Here is a 21551-nt window from a genome sequence, read left to right on the forward strand (position 1 = left end):
GAGCATGTATATGATTGGGGGCAGGCAAATGACTTTTCCATCATATTTGGCCCCACACTACCCTAGTGAGTAAAGAGAAAGGGAATCGTTTGATAAGATTTGGAAAATAACATCTGTTTTTCTTAGCGTTTCTGGATGAATTTATCAGACATCCTGTAATTTACACTTTCTGTTGAAAACTATAAGTGAATACCTTGCATGGACATGAAGCCTTTGAGTATTAATCAGAAGCTCTACAAGGACTGTGTTGATGAAGGAGGTCATGGTTACACTCAAGGATAGAGTCATCTGAAATGCTTGCTTGTTTCCTCCTTGGAAAAATGGCTCTCCATGCCTACATGCTTGGTGCATCCTTGCTCCATGAACTCGGAACTAAGTGTTGATGCTTATACACTTTGAGTTCCAGGATTGCAATGACTCTAAAATTACTCTCTTATATTTTAAGTAAGTTTTATTAAGTCTATTGCTATGGCATTGTTTAATAAAATTGTATAGGTTTCAAGTGTATTATTCTATAATATGTCCTCTGTGTATTGCATTGTGTGTTCACCACCCAAAATCAGGTCTCCTTCTGTCACTATATATTTGACCTCCTTCACCCTCTTCTACCTCCCCCCACATCCCCTTGCACTCTGGTAACTTATTCTTAGAAGTTCAGGGTATATAGAACTTACTAGCCAAGCATGGTATGAGCAGGGAGAGATATATAACAATTAAGATATTTTCCCCTGAGAATATGAACCAAGATATCAAGGCTGAAGAACAAATACAAGTAAACACCATTAATAGCTCATATGCAATGCAGACTTACCAGTGTAAAGCTTTTTATATATTGGTTTACTTAATCCCCCCCTCTATGAGTTAATTTCTACTGTCACGTCTATTTTACAGATGAGGGCACTGAACCCAATGGCAAGGGAAGGAGACAAGATTTGAGCCTAGGTGCACTGGTTTCAGACTCTCTGTTCAGAAATGCTATGCTCTGATACAACACAGTGAATGCAGGGGTTAAACGTGTAGCCACTGGGTACTACGGAGCGCAGAGAAGAGACATCTGGCCTAGCACATGGCAGGTTTGGGGAGGTGGGACTGACTCAGGGTGTAGTCTCTATCTGTACTTCTGTCTTTTTAGGGAGGTCATGACTTGAATGGAGATTTAAAGGATGGGAAGGTGGTTGCCAGCTGAAGGTAGAGACCCAAGAGCCTACCAAGGAAAGGGCACCATATGACAAAGGTCCTCAGTTGAGACCTTTGGGGGCTGGTGGGAGGGAATAGTGGGAGCTGGTGGGGCTGGTAGGAGGGATAGTGAGAACAATGGGACTCAATCCTGGTCCTAGGGAGGCAATAGAAATGTTTAAAGTGGAGTATCCAAGAGAAGACCTCCTGGAGGAACACACTGCACTGTCTTCCTGCAGTCTGAGCCTTTCATATCCTTGGCATTCAGCTATATTTGTGCTCTGACTTCAGAGTAAAGCCTTTCGGAGCCCTGGATTCTTAAGTGCACAGCAGGAAAGGGCAGAGTACAAAGTTAAGGGTATCAAGGGTATCAGCAGGAGTGCGATCACAAGGGTTTTGTATTCATAATCAGGAACTTGAAATGTCTCCTATACTGATGGTTTTAGGAAAATCAATGTGGCAGCTGTACGGAGCTTGAATTTGTTAGGGATACAACTCTAAATTTCACATTAACTGTAGCACTGGCTATTTTCTTGAATGACGTACAGATATTTGATCCTTTCAGCTCTCTTAATGAACAGTGACAAAGATGTAACAGATTGTTTTCATCAACATTTACTAAGTTCCTGTCTGCCAAGCCATTGGACCAAAATAGTCAATAAGATAAACTGGACCACTTGGGAGACTCCTTACTCTGATTTCATCTTTCTGCTTTTAGAGAGAAATGGTTCTGGCACCACAATATGAAGCAGAAATAAGAGAGAGAGGTAAAAGAGCTGTGAAATCCACATAGCAAATAACCATCTGTTATCAATTTATCTGACAAATATTTATAGGGAGCCCAGGCGTGCTAGGCTCATTTAGACATGCAACACTCAAAAGTGTTTGTCCTCATAAGTGTGTATGTTTAAGAGTTGACTATAATGAATAGGTCAACTTAAACATGAAAAAAACAAATGCCAAAAGCATTTTGTTAATAAACATCCTGTTACCCATCGTGTTAACTATCCCATTCAATAGGATGTGGAATCTGCGTAGGTAAACTCAGGCCTGTTGGCCATGTGACCTTCCGTGAATGTTAATTATATTAGCATGCTTTAGTGGAAAGGAAAAAAGGAAGAAGTTTGACTCTGGGATATCTGGTTCAGGTTCAAGTTCAAGAAAAAGATCCAGTTTAAATCAGGTGTTTTTCTGTAAAAGAGACTTTAAGCTGGATGATCTCTTTAATCCTTTTGAATTTGAACATGCTAAGAGTATAATACTATACTTTTTTCCCACATGCTTATCCACCTGCTACATATTTGTGCTTTCAGCATGGAGTAGGTCATTCTGGACAAAACCAGCCACAAACTGCCCCCACTTCTTACAAGAATTGCCCATTATGTTAATTTTCCCACATTTTTGAGTTGAGCTCTATCTGGAGTAGGCACTGTGATAGTTATTTTGTGTCTCACAGGTACACTAGTTAATCTGATCATCACAGATCCAGACGAGTCTCGAAAAGCAGATCTTCTTCTCTAAATACTACTTATCAGCTTCTTGACTAATGTTTTGTTTAACTGGTTGCAGTGAAACCAGGGTACTAGTCCGCCATTGTGATAAGACCAGTGCATTTCCTAATATTAGAAACAAGTTGAAATCCATTGTTCTCGCTTCCTTTGCAGAGTTCAGTTGACCTCATCCAAATTAGGAAAACACTTAGCTTGATAGTTTGCCCCCATAATTTTAATAGAAAATAAAAACAAAATTATTATCAAAGACCTTGGTTTATTTTTTATTATTGCTGAATTCTACATAGTTTAGATATAAGTCAATAAAAATTTGCAACATTTTTGTGCATTTTTATTTCAAAATATACATTTTAAGTTTTGAAAATATAAAGGAGTTCAAAAAACAGAAAGAATTTTGCCTGTAATTTTGCATCTTAAAGATAGTCACTATTAAGATAAAAAGAAGTTTTATCTACATATGTATATATTTATATAAGTTTATGCAAATATATATATAAACATTTAGAGTGAAGTAACAGTCTTACTTTACACTGCATTACTGGATTATAAATAGGCTGGGACACAAAAATTATGTATATTCTTTGTCCTAAAAGGCCAGCCAACTACAAAATAGTAGAAATAGCTAGCCACTTTTCCCCACCTTAAGTTACATGCATTTTTATTCCATCTAAAATAAAAATAATCCTAGGAAAAATTATGCATTTAAGGTAAGAGTTGTCAAAAATTTGTTTTATAATATTAAATTTGTATTACATAGCTAAATGGAAATCATTGTCAAGAAACTATTTTTACTTTTTTTAAGATAAACAGTTTACCAGAGGGTGGAGGAAAGAGACCTGACATTTATGAAACATTTACAGTATGCCTGGCTTTGGGGCAAGGAATTTAAATCTGCTATCCTACTTAGTCCTTACAGTAATAAGGAAAATTCAGTATTACCCATTTGACAGTTCAGGGAACTGAGATTCAGAAATTTTCAGTAGTTTGCCCCAGTCACACTGCTAAACTATGACACAGAAAGGTCATAGTAAAAGCACTGGTAATTCCACCAAATAGTTTCTTTAACTCATAGTCTATGCATATGCTAGGACACATGTGCATTTTTGTTGCTTTCATTCATTTTTTTCTTCCTTATCTCTTTTTTTAAAATGATGAGGCCCTAATATACACACTGCTTTACAACTTGTGCTTTTGTTAACTTGGCTGTTTACTTCCATGAGTATCAAACTCCTTTTTAATGACTGTAAGTTAAGGTAGCATTATTTATCATAATTAACCAATTCCTAATGAATGCATGTCTTTACAAGCAGTGCTTTAATATACATTCTTGCATATTTATCTTTTTGCATGTATACAAGTATTTTTGTTGGATAAATCACGAAAAAAATGAAAATTCATGAGACTAAAAGCATGCACACATGAAATTGTAAACAATGTTACGTGACCTTGCAAAACGGTTTCACCAGTTTTTACTCCCACGTCATGTATGAGTGCCTCTTTTTCCCACTTCCCTGGCCGTGGTCTGTAAACCCCAACCAAAGGAGGGACAGAAGGGACCATTTATCCCTCTTGTTTACCTATCAGAACACTGCTGAGCCAAAGAAGTGCTAAAGGTTTGCCCATCGTCGTAGGTGTAGTAGTAGTCGGGTTCAAACCCAGCAGAGATTATGATGTCAAATATTAACATGTAAAATATAATAATAATGATAGGCAACACTTCAGAATGCCAACTACTTGTTCAAAACACTTATAAAATTATTTAACCTTCACAACAATCATCTGAATTATGTGCAATCACTACACCAGGCAGATAAGGAAACTGAGGCCTGAGGGGCTCAGTGACTTCTCCCTCAAACCGACACGTTAGACCTGGACAACGTGGCCCAAGAGCCCCGTGCTCTTAACCTGCAGGCTGCATTTCTATTTTATACGTTTTTTTCTAAAAAGTAAATTGTTTCTAGGAGTTATTCCAACCAAGTTGCCCAAGCCTATTAAAAAATCATGAATATAAAAAATTTATATGTATTATCAAATGTAGAGGAAGAGCAGAACCATGGATTCTGAGCTTAAAACAACCCGAACTGTGTGTGTGTGTGTGTGTGTGTGTGTGTGTGCGTGTGCGCGCGCGCGCGTGCGCGTGTGTGTGTGTTTGGAAAAGACTGTGAGGCACTTTGGGCAATCAGAGGAGGATGTGCCCCTGGTTCCGAGTGATGAACTCTCTCTGGGGTTTCCTGGGGGGCAGAGCAGAGACTGCAGGCCCCCTTGCTGCGAGCCACTTGAGACACAAATGTGACAGATAGGAAAGGCTTTGAAGTGAATATGAGACTGGGATATAAATGGGACTGGAAGAATCTTCACAACTGAAAGCTACTAAAAATGAGGTATCAGCAGGGTGTCTCCTACATTCGGTAAAAAGAATACAATTAGTAAGTTATGGGAGAAATGTGTTTCAACTTCATACCTCAATCAGTTGAGACTCTTCCCTCAAATGGGTTACACAGCTCAATGTGTGTTTTCTACGTATATCATCCTGTGGGTGTACAGGGATCTCACTCCTTCACAGCTCTTTCAAGGTGGGTGGCCCCCTCCTGAAAGCTTAGATAGACATTATCTGCCTGCCTTCTTTAAGGGGAACAATGCCTGCCCCTTTATGTTAAACAAAATGCACATCCTTCTGAACTCCACCGGCATCTGCCCTTTGTGTCTCCACAGGCAGGCCCACAACATTTCTGGGATTCTTTTCCTCTCCCCGTTCTGAATTCCCAGGGATCTGGGAATCCCAGTGGCTCCCTCCACTGCTCTGCCAGCTCAGGGCCATTTCCCTCCAATATCTTCTGGTGCCCTGGCATGTCTGCCAGTCCTGATGCTCTGCAAACCTTAGCCAGGGGCTGATCCACCAGGCTTCCTTTGCCATTTGCCACAGAACTTGGTGATGGAGGAAGCAGGTGTCTTGTTCCACTCACATTCTACAAGTTCTGTTTTTTAAAACTCTCCCTCTTCTCCTTTTTCCCTCCCCTTTCCTCTTCTGTCATCCTCTCCTAAAATCAGGCTTAATATGGACTCAGGTTGAAGAAGAAGATTTTAGTGAAATGAATTCACATTCTCTGGTCCAAGCTGTCATTCCACAAGGGTTTGAAAGCTCTGGTAACTCTTGGTTCTAGTGGTGGCTCCTTTGAAATTTCTTTGAAACGAAAATCTGAAGAATATAAACATTCCATTTGTTATTCAGATTGACTCAGAGCTGCACTACTGGATAGAGAAGAACTCCTGAACCAGCTGCGAAGGTTCTCCCTCATTCCACAGGCAGCTCCTGACAGAGGTCCGTGGAACCCTGGAGCTCTTAGGAACACAGTTTAAAAACCATGCTCTAGAAATGAGAAGCTATTTAAAGTGATTAGCAAAGGAGTAAGTTGGTAAAAGTGATGAATGTTTCTCTGTGGTCCAAGGCAAAGTGAGAAACCAACACAACTGGATTGTGACCAGAAAACATGTTTGAGCTTAGTTTTAATTGTGCAGAAATTATGCAATCATCAATGGATGATTTCCTTTCTCCTCCAGTAAAGTTCTGAATGTTTTTAACTACTAACAGATATATGCAAAGATGGCTTGCAAAGGGTGGGTTTTAATATGTAATGTACAATTTCTGATGTATGTCTGTATGCATATATAATTATTTGATGCATATATTCTAAATGTTTCTGTTTCAAAGACCAAAAGCCATAAGTTGAGGAAATAGAGACAGACAAGTTAAACAATTGTTCCAAGCTGGCACACGGGCTCAAGAAAATGTAGTGTTCATCAGTAAGGCGGTTTGGGTTTCTTTCCCAGTTCATGGCTTCATATTCCAGACTTATTTTATTTCTATTTTCTCATTAAAATTCTACTACACTCTGAGAAAACTATAGCAAATGTCAACCTTACAGCTATTAGAAAATGAAAAATGAAGGATATATGTGTGTATATTTATATATAAATAAATCTATATATAAATAAATCTATATAAAACTTGTTGAAGATGAGTCAGATACTCAGTTGAAATAATCAGAAATAACACATCATCATTGATGGCCACAATGAAGGATTATCCTACGCTAAACCTTTTAGCCAGCATTTGGGTTCTTTTTTGGGATTGACTGGATGAAAGAAGGCCTTATGGGAGAAAACCATTGGTTTTGCAGCCTAAGCCTTTCTGTAGTGGGCAGCTCCATGGGAGCTAAGAATTGTAGGGTTCTCTGAAGGCATTTATTGGGAAATACCTGTGTTCATACAGCACAGGCCATACCATACCTTCACCTGTCCATTAGTTTCATTTGCAAGGATGCTTTGGAGGGAATTGTCTAATGTAACATTTGTACCACTTTGTCTTGAGTAACTTCCAACAGCCAGTTCAAAAGGGAGCAAGATACCTCGGCCAAGTGTTAGCTTTTTGTTTATCATTTGTTTTCTTTTTTTTTTAAGAGATACATCATTTTTATTTTTTAGCCTGATTACCCTTTTGATCAAAACTAAAGTAGAACTATTTTTCAGATTTTGCTATTTTTTTACTTTTAAATTATCTAAGGGATTGTTTTATAGATCTATCCTTACTATACTTATGGGTATATGGTGGATCGCCGGAAACTTAATGTAATAAAATATTGTTTTACGACTATGAACTAGAATATGATTAATACACAACATGGCCCAGTAAAATTTCCACTCACATAGCTGAATAAATATTTCCATATATAATGTTGTTTAATATTCTGGGATTTAAAAACATACCACTGATCCTCTTCCTCTTCTTCCTCATCAGTGTCATTTAAAGTTAGATTTTGAAAGCCAATCAGCATGGTCAGGTGCTGAGCAGAGATCAGAGAAGCCACAATGCCCCGGTGTTGAGTAGATGGTGCAGTGACTCAGAAAGTGGAGGGGTGGGGTCTGGGAAGGTCCCAGTGTTTGTGAATGACTCATAGAGTGATGATCTTCATCACTAAGACTCAGTTCTTCTCAGGTAGTAAGTAAGAAAAGCAGAACATGTAGGTCAACATCCAATTATAGACATTTTTGAATATTTGGAGACTATCAGACATTTTGTCAATATGCGTATTCCATCTGCAAAGTCCTCTTGCCATGAAATGTAACACTCATGGGTAACAGGGGCTGGCCTGTGGATATATTGAGGGCAATTATTCTGCTCACCACAGAGGGCTGTCTGGGGAAACGACTTCAGAATTACTGAACGTACGCAGATGCTATGCTGGAGTTGAACAACAAGGAATCAATCACTGCTATGATTGGTCTGTGTGATCAGTCTACATGATAAATGTTATCTATGGGAACAGCCACCGTCTTCCTCAGACGGGGTAACTGTCAAGAAAAGCTTTCTGTAGGAGGTAGACTTGAGTTTAGTCTTGCAGGATATTCAGGAGAAGAGCAGAGTTGATGGGCAGGTCCTTCCAGAGAGAGGAACCTGAGTAAAGTCGTTGAGTTGATAAACAGCAACCTCGATTCAAAGCTGCATGTTAATAACTCACACCACCTGCCTTCAGAAAGGGAAGGGAATGAGAAGTTGTAGGTCTGCAAGAAGGGTTTTTAGTGTGCAGTTTGTACTGGAAGTTTATCCTGAAAGGTACAGATTTAAATTTACAAGATCTTCAACTTAAGTAAGATTTAAATATGATTTATATGTGAATTGGAAAATGTGTGTTTCTCTATGCCTTAACACACTCTGAATATATTTTCTTACTATAATGCATCTTTCTAATGTTTCTCACTGAACTCTCAGGTTCAGTTTAAACAAAAATTGGGTCGTTCCTACAGAACAGATTAGTCACAGATAAAGTTACAAATACAGGAACCATTTCTCATTAAATGGACATCTGGACATTTCTGATCACATGTAGCTCTGTGCATGAATATATGCACATAGGTGTATACTCATGTGTCAATAAATATGTATTTCCAACTTATAAATGTATTATTGGTTCTCTCTGCTAGGCATATCATATATTAGACCTTGAATTCAGTCATTTAATTGATTCCACAAAGGGCTAGGAAAACATCTTACCTCAACACCATTTATCAGCCTCACTCACCTTGTAAATGCTGTTTTGCGTGTCATCCTTATGTCCACATATGACAAAGTTTAGAATTGCCACCATGCCCTGTGTAACTGAAAGAAGATCTGCATTTGTCTCATTTGTGCACCATTTCTGGGAAAAGGGAGCCTTTTCTCCCATAACATATTTGGTCATGTAGATTTTTGTCTTAGAAAAAAATCCACACAATTGTTTGTTTGTAAGAATCGCTTGGCCACTGTGGGCCTTCTGGGCTGAGAGGTCCCACTGCTGGCGTCTTTGAAGATAATAAGAATGGGTAGGAGATCTATTCTTCTGGGAAAACTAGAGAATTACATGTTGTGGTGTCAGGAAGGGAGCAGTCAATTTATGTGGGCATTTTCCCTGAAGCTAGTATTTAGAGGATTGTTTTCTCTGACCCTTGAGGCACTTTTAATTTTCTCAACATGGAAAGATCGGTATTTCATCTCAGCAACAATTATGGTGAAAACAGCTCTAAGTAAAAGTGGATTGAAAGTAATTGTCCTCCCCAAATAGTACTATTGTGTATTGTTTTCAAAGAGCTATTTTAAAGAGAGAATGAAATGGGGGGGTGGGGCATAGTGGGGAGGGAGAAGGGAGAGAGAGACCCAGAAACCAAGAACAGGGTAAGCAAAATGCTGAGTGAGGATGTGAGGGTTTAGGAGAGAAGATATTTTGAGATTTCGAGGCCTGTCATCAATTCTTAGCTTCCTCCATAGATTTGTGAAGTGCTGATGGAGAGTTCAGCTTTATACAGTACAGGAGTTACAGTTGCAGAAACATCTTTGCTTCTGCATCTCTCCAATAAATCTAATACCAATTTCAATGTTTCTCCCTTTGGTTCTATGAGAGGCTGCACTCCAGGGAATGCCCTTGTTCTATATCTGGGTCAGCTCCCATTTCCTTTCTAGGTGGTCTCTCCCACAGGGGGGCCAGCATCTCCCGCAGGCCTCCAGGGCAGAGCTGTGGTTCCTATTGGCCCTCCTTGGATCCTCCCTTTTGGGACCTGCTCATCCCCACTCATGGGAGTTGGATGGAGCTGTCAATCAGGGGCTTCTACCTCTTCCTCAGAAGCTGGACAAATGATGCTTCCTCGCCCACTAGAGGCCTCTGGGAACTGGAATGGAAGCTTGGAGCCAGAGATGATTTCCTTTCTGAGGAGATTTGGAATTATTAGGATCTCGTGAGTTTAAAATGTTAATCTTTCCCATCACATAAAGAGAACCCTTCAGTGGATGAAAACAACACTGTAGAAGTCAGAGCCAGGTCCTGGGAGAAAAGTCAGTTCTCTGAGACCACTCATAGAACACCTGAATTTGGCCAGCCTAAAGTAAGCCACCACCAGAACGTTGTACTTACATCAGCCAGGAGATTCCATCTTACCTGAAGGCTAGCTTAAAGAGGATTTCTATTTCTTATAGTGGAAATATTTTCTTTAATATGTTTTTTAAGTCTGATTGTGATAAGAAATAAAAACCTACTGGTTCTGCCAAATCCACTGATTGGGTCCAACTGAAATGTAACCCATGTTCTCCAGCTACATTTCTGCATTCTGGCTTCTCTCATTAAGTTTCTCTGCTTGCTCTGTAGTATTTGTGATACATTATTTCTGCCAAGGTTTGCTCCTCCCCCATCCCCCAGAAGACGTGAGGGCTAATCCTATAATTTTATCCATTGTAATCACTTCTGAGTCCTCAACACCCAGCCCTAAGTCTAGCACATGACACAGCAGTGGCACTGCCCTCACTCTAGCCTTGGGAGATCGGCGACGGGGCTTCCAGAAACATAAGAGCAGCAGAGAAACGGTGGTGGGCAGTAAGGAGAATGTTGTCATCAAAGTGAGATCACATCCATCACTCTCCAAGGTTCCCATGTAAATATTTTTAAAACCTAGTCCATGCGGATCAAACCAGCCTGGCACTCATCAAATTTCTGCCTTGATTTATGTGAACAGAACTCTATACTCTCTAGTAAAAAAAAGATATCAACACTCCTTCTTAAATAAAAATGGGCCCTAAAAATAAAATGACTGGAAAGCTCATGTTCCAAGTGGAAAAGATTAATACTGGAAATCCTTAATTATTAGGGATTTTCTCAGCCCTTTAATGGCTTTCCACTCTTGGGTTTTTACTACTTATTGGCACTGGGACGAGAGAGCAGATACAATGAGATGTGATTTAGAGTGGACGGTCTGCCACTTGGCAGCGCCTTTGGGAAATTTTAGTAGAGCAGGTCACTGTGTAAACCTTCTGCCATATATAACACGTGGGAGTTAGAGCCAATCTAGATATGTCTGTGAAGTGTGTACACACAACCATACAGAAGAAGTTCATTCCCTCAACACACACTGACATGCACGTACAAGAACATGCTGGAGTCCCCCAGCGGCTCTCGTAGATGGGAATGAGCGTCCATGTCAGCCTCACCTGGGACAGGACATAGAGAAGAGATTGAGGGGAGAGGTTCCCTTTGTATCAGGTGAGTGAGCATATGGCTCCCCACCTGGACCCTGATGGAGCTGAGGTTCCTTTCTGCTGCAGGTCAGCACTCCCCAGCTGCAATTCCTACTCAAGGTTGCTCGCCTACCTGTTGCTCATTCCCATCCCATTCGCCTGCTGCAGAGGCACATTCCTGTTCGGTGCAGTGAGGTGGCCCATTTCAGCATTCTCCTCCATTGCATAAGCTCATCTGAAAGTAAAATAAACTCAGCTTCCCAAAGGGTCACATATTATCACTAACACTAGGCTATCCCAATATGATGTGCAACGCTGAATCGGAATTCCTCACTGGTAACGGGGCACACTGGACTTCTTTGCTAAGAGATAACAAGAGGAAAATGAAGCAAGCAGAATGGCCAAAGGAAATTTCTTCAGATTTTAAACTAAAAATGAAAAGTTTTGGAAGTAACACCTAAAATAAACTATTTGATCATCTCTTAATAATCATAACTATGCTGGAACCTCCAACCTATTGTACTAAACAAAGTCCTACAACCCCAAAGAACTGAATTCTGTCAACAGCCTAAACAAGCAAAGAAGTGGATTTCCCCTAGAACCTCCAGAAAGGAATGCAGCCCCGCCAACACCTTGATCTTCGCCTTGTGAGAAATCGTGTTGAACTTCTAACCTACAAGACTGTCGGATAATAAGTTTGCATTATTTAAGCCCCTAAGTCTGTGGTAATTTGTCACAGCAGCAATAGGAAACTAATGCGCATTCTCTGGCATAGACATGGATTCAACTGCCTGTGTTCAATGCCCACCCCCAATTCTTATGGTAGTGTATTCCTGGGGTATTCAGCCTGACAGCCCTCATCTGAAGATGGTTATAATCTCATGTCTATCTCTTAGGTTTCTGTGTGGGTAGCCTGAGAAAATACAAGCAAAGCACTCAGCATCGGGCCAACCCATGAGAATCTTTCCTTCTACCCCATTGCACCTCTGTGCTCCTCCGTCTGGAAGGATCTCCCTGTAGGCGTCTGCACAACTCACTCCCCCACCTCCCTCCAGTCTCTATTTGATGGCACCTTCTCAATGAGGCCTTCCTTGGTAACACTATTTACAGCTTCAGTTCTTTCCTTCACTCCCATTCCCATCACTTTCTAGAGCTCTTTTATGCTTTATTTTTTCCCATAGCATTTATCACTAGTGACTGTGTGTTTTAGTTATCTATTGCTATGTGACAAATGACCCCAAGGCCTACTGACTTAAAACAGTACACATGGAGTTGACCTTAAGTATTTGCACCACAGTAAAAAAACATACTATGGCTAGGAGAGGGGAGAGATATGTTAATTCAGTTAATAGTCATAATTATTTCACAATGTATTGGTATATTCAAACATCCTGCTGAACACCTTAAATATATACACTTTTTATTTGTCAAGTAAAGATGAAAATACATATTTTTTCTTTCACTGTCTCTGGGGTCAGGGTCCTGGCACACGTTAGCTGGGTTTTGAAGCTTCAGGATCCCTCCCAAGACTGCAGTCAAAGTGTCAGCTGGAACTCTGGTCATCTGAAAGCTCAGCTGGAGACAGGGCCACTTCCCACCTGGCTCACATGGTTGTTGACTGAAGTCTACTCATCATGGGTCATTGGCATGAGGGCCTCAGTTCCTCACTTGCTGTGGCCTGGAGGCTGACCTCAGTTTCTTGCCATATGGGCTTCTCATCAGAGTGAGCAGGCCTAGAAGGAAAGACAGAGTGACAAGACAGAAGTCACATGCTTTTAGAACTGAATCTTAGAAGCTACATCCCATCACTTTCCCTAAATTCGATGTCTCAGGAGGCAGTCACCAGGCCTGGCCCATACCTGAGGGGAAGCGATTACAGGAGGGAAGAATACAGGGAGCAGAGGTGCTCGGGGGCCATGTGTTGGGCTCACATTAGAATTACCTGGGAAGCTTTTTGAAAGTATTGACACTTTCTGGTTTCTGGTGGGGATCCTAGGTTCTGCTTTTACTTCTTGGGGCTGGGGTAGCCCAGGTTCAGGTCAGCCAAGAGGCATCAGGAATACCTAGGACAGGCATCTACTGTGAAGATGAAGACCATTCTCAACCATCAAACTGTTGACATTCCAGAAAATGTCAACAGCACTCTGACAGCTATAGTGAAGGGCCCCAGAGGCACCCTGTGAAGAGACTTCAAACACATCAATGTAGAGCTCAGCCTCTTTGGAAAGAAAAATAAGAGGCTCCAGGCTGACAAATGGTGGGAAATAGAAAGGCACTAACCACCCATTTCACACAATCTACGGTCAGAGAGTGATCAAGGGTGTCACACTGGGCTTCCGTTACAAGATGAGGTCCGTGGACACTGACTTCCCCATCGACAGGATTTTTCAGGAGAATGGTTCTCTTGTTGAAATTAGAAATTTCTTGGGCAAAAATATATCTGCGTGGTTGGGATGAGGTCAGACGTTGCTTGTTCAGTATCTCAAACCCAGAAGGATGAGTTTATTCTTGAAGGAAATGACATTGAACTTGTATCAAATTCAGCTGCTTTGATTCGACAAGACACAACAGTTGAAGACAAGGATACGAGAAAAATTTTGGATAATATCTGTGCTTTTGCAAAAGGACCAGTTCAGCAGACTGATGAATAAGCTTTAAGTTGTCCAGCATGGGGAAAAAAGATCAGCTATAGGAAGTTTGAAGAGAAGGGAGGTCAAGGATAGGACCACCACCAGTTTCAAAGGCTGTATTAAAAGGGAGGTACATTTTACCTCCTCCAAAATTTAATGGGTCAGAACAGCTCAGCCTGGCCACCCTCACACCTTGGTTGGCTGCATGCGTGTTGCTTTGGTCAGGACAGATGGCCATGTGGTCCAATAGGAACACAACCAGGGGGAATAAGGTTCCTACAGGAAATGAGTAGGTCTAAGCATTAGAGAATTCCTCAAGGACTTGAGGATGTGGAAGCCAGAGTGCTATCTGAGAATGAATTATAAACAATTTGAAGATCAATTCCAGGCTCTGCAGGTTAGGGATTAAGTTCTGTCTCATGCAGCTGCTAAATCTTCCATCTTCAGGTGGACTGTCTGGGAAACACGGAGATTTGGGAGAGAAGGCATCATCAGTTGGCATTTGGTAAAATGTTCAAATAGACATTATTTGAAGAACATCACTTCAAGTTTATCATGTGGTTCCGTATGTACATGCATAGGGATTTTATTTACAGAAATAATGGCATCTACATAAACAGCTTCCATTGTAGTTATTGTGTGATGGCTTCAGTTCCTCACACTCCATCCATAAGAAAGCCAGCTCCCTGGGACTTATTCAGAAAGATGTGGCTGATCTCAAGGGTGCAGTATTCTATATTGTCTGCAAGAACAACTAAAGGATTCATGTGGTCCTTTGATTCTCACATTGTCCTCGTGGTCAGGCACTTTGGGAAGCTGGTGGGCTGTGGTCTGCATCTGGAGAATCAAGCTACAATCACTTGAGGCTGAAACCCTTTTTTAGGACCAGGCCTGAAAGTCTGCCAAGAGGTCATGCAAAAACATATGTGAAGAGACACAGAGCAGGATGAACCTTTAAAGATGAACAAGAGTGAAAGATTGATATTCTTTCATAGACTTAACTAGTTATTATGGTAATGCTTCTCTTTTGCAGAGATATTAAAAAACAGCAATTTCTCCAGCAGCCATGTGATTAGATCATCAGGAGTTAAGGAAGAGTTCCAAATTATTTTAAAGCAAAAAACCAGCACTGCAGATGGGCTCAACAATGTAGAAATCATAGCAGACTAGACATTAATGTTAATTAATTTTCTGTTTGGCTTGTTAATTTCCTCTATCACAGGATCTATCTTTTGCTATCCACCAAGAGATGGCTCTAAATAATATTTTGAAAATTATTTCATTATTCAGTGTTATTTACCTTGCCAACTACACAGACCTATATGACAAGGAATTAGAGTGACAAAGATAGGTCATTCATCTTTTGCTATTGCATCTCTTTAATCTCTATGGAACTTAAAAATGATTAAATGAACCCTTCACATAAATTAACAAGCAACATGAAGGAAATTAATATCTCTGCTACTATTCACATTATTCTAATTTTTCTTTGAATATTTTAAAGTCAATAGGAACTCTGCAAAGAAACTAAGCAAAATTGTTCATTCAAATCTTTAAATCTTTCTCTTTTCATAATCCAAATATAATCATGGAATAAGTAGGGAACTTCTAGATACTTGGTACAATGTCTACATGTTATTAAAGAGAAGCCACTGTGAATGAGAACAGCCGTTGGTGTCGTATGAATCCGGTGGTGGCTTTCAGTAGGAGTGGCTCACTTTAGGTTGGGAGTTCAAGGGGACTGTGTGATCTGAGACAAGACAATTGACCTTTCTGAATTTTAAAAAAAGGTAGTTGAAATATGCAGTTATCTATAAGAAGTTTAATTTTCTCTAGGGAAGCAAATTTCCGGAGATGTTAAATATTTTAAATCTCTGCTGTTTGACATAAAGGTTTACCAAATGAAATTATGTTTAGGCTGTCTTTTCAGTCTTTCATTCATCATTCATAAAATATCTCCTGTGGATAGGGTTTTGTGCTGTACATTAATCAATTAACTTTTTCCTGGCTTACTGAAAGTGTTACCTGTGTTAGATTTTGTAATTATTTATTTTAAAGAATTATGTATTTTAAGGAAATTGAAATAGAAGCTCCCACTTATCAAAAATAAGTGGAATTTGAACTACAAATATACCTGACTATAAAGCATAAAGGTTCAAACAAGGATGCAGGATAATATTTGGCTGGGATCGGGGGGAGCAGTGCAGGGCGGGGGGCAAATGCAGACAACTGTAATTGAACAACAATAAAATAATTTAAAAATTAAAAAAAGACTTAAAAAAGTTTGTGATTTTGAGGTTCATATGCAGAAACTGGTGAGGATTCTATGTTTCAGGGATTATCCACTGAAAACTCTCTATAGTATCAGACTCTCTAGGAAGTGAAACTAAACATGGATAATTTTTCAAGGTACTTGGGTTGTTTTAATATGCATCCAGGTCAAGAACTTTTGCACTGAACTCCCTCATTCGCAAAAGAACTTGGCTGTCAGCTGGCTACCTACTCAGACAAAAATTGAATGGAAATAGGTGTTTCTCTCTTAATAATTATTGCATTTTGATATGGAATCTATACCACCATGCATGTCATATCTTCATAATCTCAGGCAGTTCATGTTTTAATCCTTGACCTCCTGGCAGAGATTACATAAGAGAAATACCCTGATGCAGGGTGTGCTAGCTAGTCACATGGGAAGCTCAGTGCCCACAGTGGCCAGAAGGAAACTCTAAGGACAGCAACCAGCTTCCCGGGGTTAAGAAGGAGAAAGGAAGCCTCAGACCTAATCTCCTTCTTTTATAAATCTGAAACTTCCCTAAAGGAAGTCTAGACGGACAGCATTTGCAAGCCCTGTGCCACTCTCGGGAGGGCTCACATCCTCAGGTGAGCTCGCACCACGCTGTGCCTCCTCGGGTGTTAAGAAGGTCTTTATGGACTGAGCAGAAAAATGACCTCTGTCATCCTATAGAGTCACTTGAACTGTCTCCCACGTGGGAAGTCAGCTTTGCAGGGCAGCATTTTTTGCTTAAGACCACAAAAGGGTGAATTCCCAGTATAAATTTTCCAGCATAAAAAAAGGACACCCTGGGAAGACCAATTTCCTTCAGAATTGTGACAGGTGGCCCACCTCCTGGCCCATGTCACGTCAACTTGTCAGTACAAAATGTTCGTTGATTTTTGGTATGATTCTGGGACTAAACTGAAGGATATCTTTACACGTATGACTATAGTATAGGGAGCAAGATGAAAAAGAAATCATTAGAGCTAGGGTCAGTAGTGAGATAATACCAAAATGTGCTTGTAAACAGGCACAGGATGGCCAGAGTCGAGATGCCAAATGTCAGGACAGCCTGTCTTCTTGACTGTGTCTTTCAAATCCTTGTCAATTACTCACGGTGCTTGGTTTTAAGCAGTACAAATCTATCAGGTGATTTAAGCAAAAAGAACTCATTAAGGGAACATTAAGTAGATCGCCAACTCTCCAGGAGAATCTGAGAGCGAGTCCCAGGAGCTCCCTGCCAAGGGCAGTGGACCTTAGTCACGGCGGGATCCTGGCCTGCACCTCCCAGGCTGCTTCTGGCAGCGCTGCTACCATTGCTTCTGGCGGCTCAGGGCACTGCCATTGCCATCTGCACCATTTCCCGGAATCGACTCGGTTCTTCCTCTGCTGCTTCTCCTATCTAGCTTCCCATCCAAGTCTGGGCGTCTTTGTGTTAGAGGGGACTGCCCCCTCAAGAGGAGGAGAATTCCCTAACAGAGAAACAGGTGCATTTTCGGGCACCAGAGAAACAGGTGCAGCCCCAATGAAAAACAGCTGTCTTCCACAGCAGTGTGGCTCCCGGTGGGGTCAGCAGACAGGTGTTCATCTGTGCACTGTGCCACCAGCTGGCAAAGGGACAGGTACAGAAATCCGGAGGAAGCTCTCCAAAACATTTGACTCCAAAATTTAAGCTTAAGACATATATCTTTGTCCCGTGTTTATTTTATTTTTCTAGTAATTCATTTTTATTATTTTTGCAGAAGTATTGGTCTGTGATGGATTGGAAGGAAAAAAAGGCTCTTTAACATAGAATTTGAAAAGCACTATTTCTTACCATATAAATAGATTGGTTTGTAATTTGCACTTGGTAAAATAAATTTCAAATCACGTAAGCCACGGGAAGTTTTATATTTTCCATTAATAATAAAAAATAATATACCGAGTACTTATTCTATCATATCTCTATTGCATGCTCGTTGACGCCTTACTATCCTATGAGGCTGGTACTGTTTCTATTACAGTTTTTAAGATGAGAAAATAAGCAGAGAGGTTAAGTAACTTTCCAAGCAATCTGTTTTCAGAAAGTTTACTTTTACCACCAAGCCACACTACCTTTTTCTATGGAAGCCCCTACCCAAGGGCTGCCAGGTGGTAACTTAATAGTGTGATTCACTGTCAAAAGTTGTTCTTTGGGGGGCCAGATTCACTATTTTTCTGAGTAAGCTAAAAACCATTTTAAAAAGACCATGGTTTGCAAAAAAGATGATTTTATTGTTTTTGCTGGATTTGTTATTGTTGGTTCCAAATTCAAGCAAGTTCATTTTGTTATTCTCTTTACTATTTTGCAGAGATCATGTGATTCTCTATCACATTATATAGAATTCTCCACTGAGACTTAAATTCCAGGCACGTCTCTGTTCTGCCTCCTACAGAAAGTGGAGCTATTGAGTATAAGATGCCACAAGACAGACAAGAAGTTTTCACTGCAGGCATGTGTGCTGCTGGTCTCAGTGACCCAGGAGAAATGAGCACACCTGTGCCTGAAGGGTCAGGGCCAGGGGTGGCATGAAGCACTCCTGTGGGCCCCGAGCTGGTGTCCGAATGCAGAGTTTCCCCTGGGCATCTGACTTGTTGAAGGTGTGGTCTCACCAGGCAGGAGATGCCTGCTCTCAGGACCAGGAAGTACACCAGCTTCCCATTCTTCATAAACAGCCAAGAATTCTAGAAACCCCACATTTCAGACCTTGTAGAAGTCTCCACACAGAACCAGAAAAATATGAATGCCCTGAGGAAGGTGATATTAGCAGTGAATCCTGTGAAGTCAATGGCGTTTAATGCCATCCATCAGTCTCCTCTCCGTCCACTCCCCATTAGAAGAAAGCCTTACTCAATGGTCACAGAACTGTCTTTTCTCCTTGATCAAACCCCTGAGGTGATGCTGCTGGGTTTGCAGAGCAGAAACAGGATGAGTGTGGGATCTCCGAGCAAGGCAGTACTTTCGAAGTCTAATACAGCTCCAGTCTCAGAAATTCAGGTTGAAAAATAGGATAGCATTTTTCAGTAAAGTATGTATTATAAAATAAATGGGTTTTTGATATGTCAGTCTAGTCATTTTTAAAAATCAATAAAGCGAGGCTTAGCCTGCACTTTCTCAGTCTCAGGCACATTATCACGAGTTATCTCATCTTTCAAGATGCCGACCGACTCTCACCGGTTGAAAACTTCTTCACTGTAATTAAAACCATCCTTCTCACATTTATCATTCGCGTGTTAGCATGTACTTCATTTCCAGTGTTGGCATAATGACTGTCTTGGGTGATGCCGACGGAGCGCACTGTGACAGGGCAGGAAATTCAGAAGAATGCACATTCCCAAGTATTTATTCACAACTGGACAGTTTTAAGGTTTAATCTGTTTTTGTTTAGTTTTTGGTGTTTCCCAGAAGAGGAAATACTACCAGTGTGTTCCACTCTTATGTAACATAGATCATGAGATACTCAATGGTTTTTAAACCCATGTATAGAAAAGCTATTATTCACCAAACAAGGTTTCCCACACGTTGGTTTCTCATCACAAGTTACATGCATACCACTTTTTGATGTTGCAAGAAATGGCTTTTATAACCCTAAACTGGGCATTGTGAACTCACTGCTTTATAGGTGGGGAGACAGGCACCCTTCTACTGGAAAGATTTTGGCAACAATCCATGATGTGGTCTTGGGTATATTTCCTTAAGTCCCAGATCAATGCTAGCCAAGTTGCCAGTTCTGTTGGTTATTTGTTGAACATCTGGAGACAATTTTTTAATGGGTGGCAGAGGACAAGAGTATGTGGCTAGAACCTTAAAACTAATTAAATGCTAGGGCCCATCTATTTTTGAGAGACTATTCCAAGTAAAGATCATCTGTTTTGTTTATAAATACCAAGTTATCCCCTAACATGTAGAATACAGATTCAAATAGAAATAACTACCTAATAAATGTTTATGTAATTAGTTTTGTGTAAAAAAGGCAATAGACACGCATTATTTACCTTATCTATTACTTTGTTGCTAAAAAGAATAAACAAAACTGGGCTAAAATCACAATTTACTTGTAAATGAATTCAACATAGGTAGTTAAAATATCAAATTCAAGATGTTAATAGAAAAAAGACAGAATTCAGTTGGTATAAACAGTCTTATTTCATTGGGAACATTCTTACCATTTTAATTAAAGTTAATCTAACAGATTCTTTTAGAAGGAGAAAAGTAGTGAAATTCAAAATAACACTTCCCTCCACCAGAAAAAATGAGTAAGGAAACTTGTAATAATTTGTACAAGTGTGTGTTTACCTTTCAAAAAACTTCAGCCTACCGATGAATGATGGGAACTGTTTTTAGAATGGTGTATCAGCTACTGATTGCTGCGTAACAAATTACCCCCAAATTTGGTGGATTAAGCTACAGCTTTTATTACCTCACAGTGTCTGTGGGTCAGGAGTCAAGCATTGCTTATCTCACAAGACAGCTATGAAGGTGTCAGCTGGGCTGCAGCCGTCTCAAAACTGAGCAGAGACGCTTCCACACACACTCACACACATGCTTGTTGGCAGGATCAGTTCCTTGCAGGTGGTGGGCTGAGGGTTCAGCTCCTCACAAGCTGTGAGCTAGAGGCCTCCTATGTTTTCTTGCCATGAGGGCCTGTTCATCGGACAGCTCACACGAAGCATTTTGCTTCATTAGTGTGAGCACGTGAGAAAGCAAGAAAGAGTACAAGTAAGAGGGAGGTCACAGTCCCTTATAACCATCTCAGAAGTGACATCTTGTCACTTTTTCTGAACTTTATTTATTAGAGACTTGTAACTACGTCCAGTCCACACTCAAAAGTAGGTGATTTCAGAGGCAGTGATTACACAGGAGGTGAAATCATTGGGACCCATGTCAGAAGGTACCTACCACACCCAGTGATTGGTTTCCACTTCAACGGCGACAAAATGAAAGGTAGGAGATCAAAGAAATATTTAAGCTCCCACAATGACTTTCCTCCAAAATGTTTAAAAAATATATACACATCATTGTGTTTCTAGGACCTGATTTACTTTCTATGACCATATGTATAGCACAGACTGGGCAAGTTAACAATCATATTATCACTTGTTATACACTTAAAAATGACATCTTTTTGTTTAAAATGTGCGTAAGTTAATTACCAGAGGTGAGCACGAAGGGAGAGGCAAACAACTCGGGCAAACAGCTGGAAGAGCCTGTATTGAATGCGGCCTGGATATGTGCCTCCGTTTCTGCTTCCACGGCTCAGCTGGAAGCACTGTCAAGCATGCATTTTGAGTGCTGTGTGTTTGTGTGTGTCCATGCACGTGTGTGAGTATGCGTTCACACCTGTGTGCGGCTGTGGGGGTTGTTACAGTGAGAACACTTGCAGGGGAAAGTGGGTGACCTTGTATAT

The 21551-nt window shown here is 40.5% G+C and overlaps 1 protein-coding gene and 1 pseudogene across 1 annotated transcript in view; both read left to right on the forward strand.

The window, feature by feature from the left end:
- FBXL7 (F-box and leucine rich repeat protein 7) overlaps window positions 1-21551 on the forward strand; it is a 335135-nt gene that overhangs the window by 277270 nt on the left and 36314 nt on the right. The window lies entirely within an intron of this gene.
- Window positions 13308-13871, forward strand: LOC123824904 (annotated as a pseudogene).

Source organism: Phyllostomus hastatus, unplaced genomic scaffold (genome assembly GCF_019186645.2).
Source record: "Phyllostomus hastatus isolate PE091 unplaced genomic scaffold, TTU_PhHast_1.1 phas_contig_58, whole genome shotgun sequence".
NCBI classification, from domain to species: domain Eukaryota; kingdom Metazoa; phylum Chordata; class Mammalia; order Chiroptera; family Phyllostomidae; genus Phyllostomus; species Phyllostomus hastatus.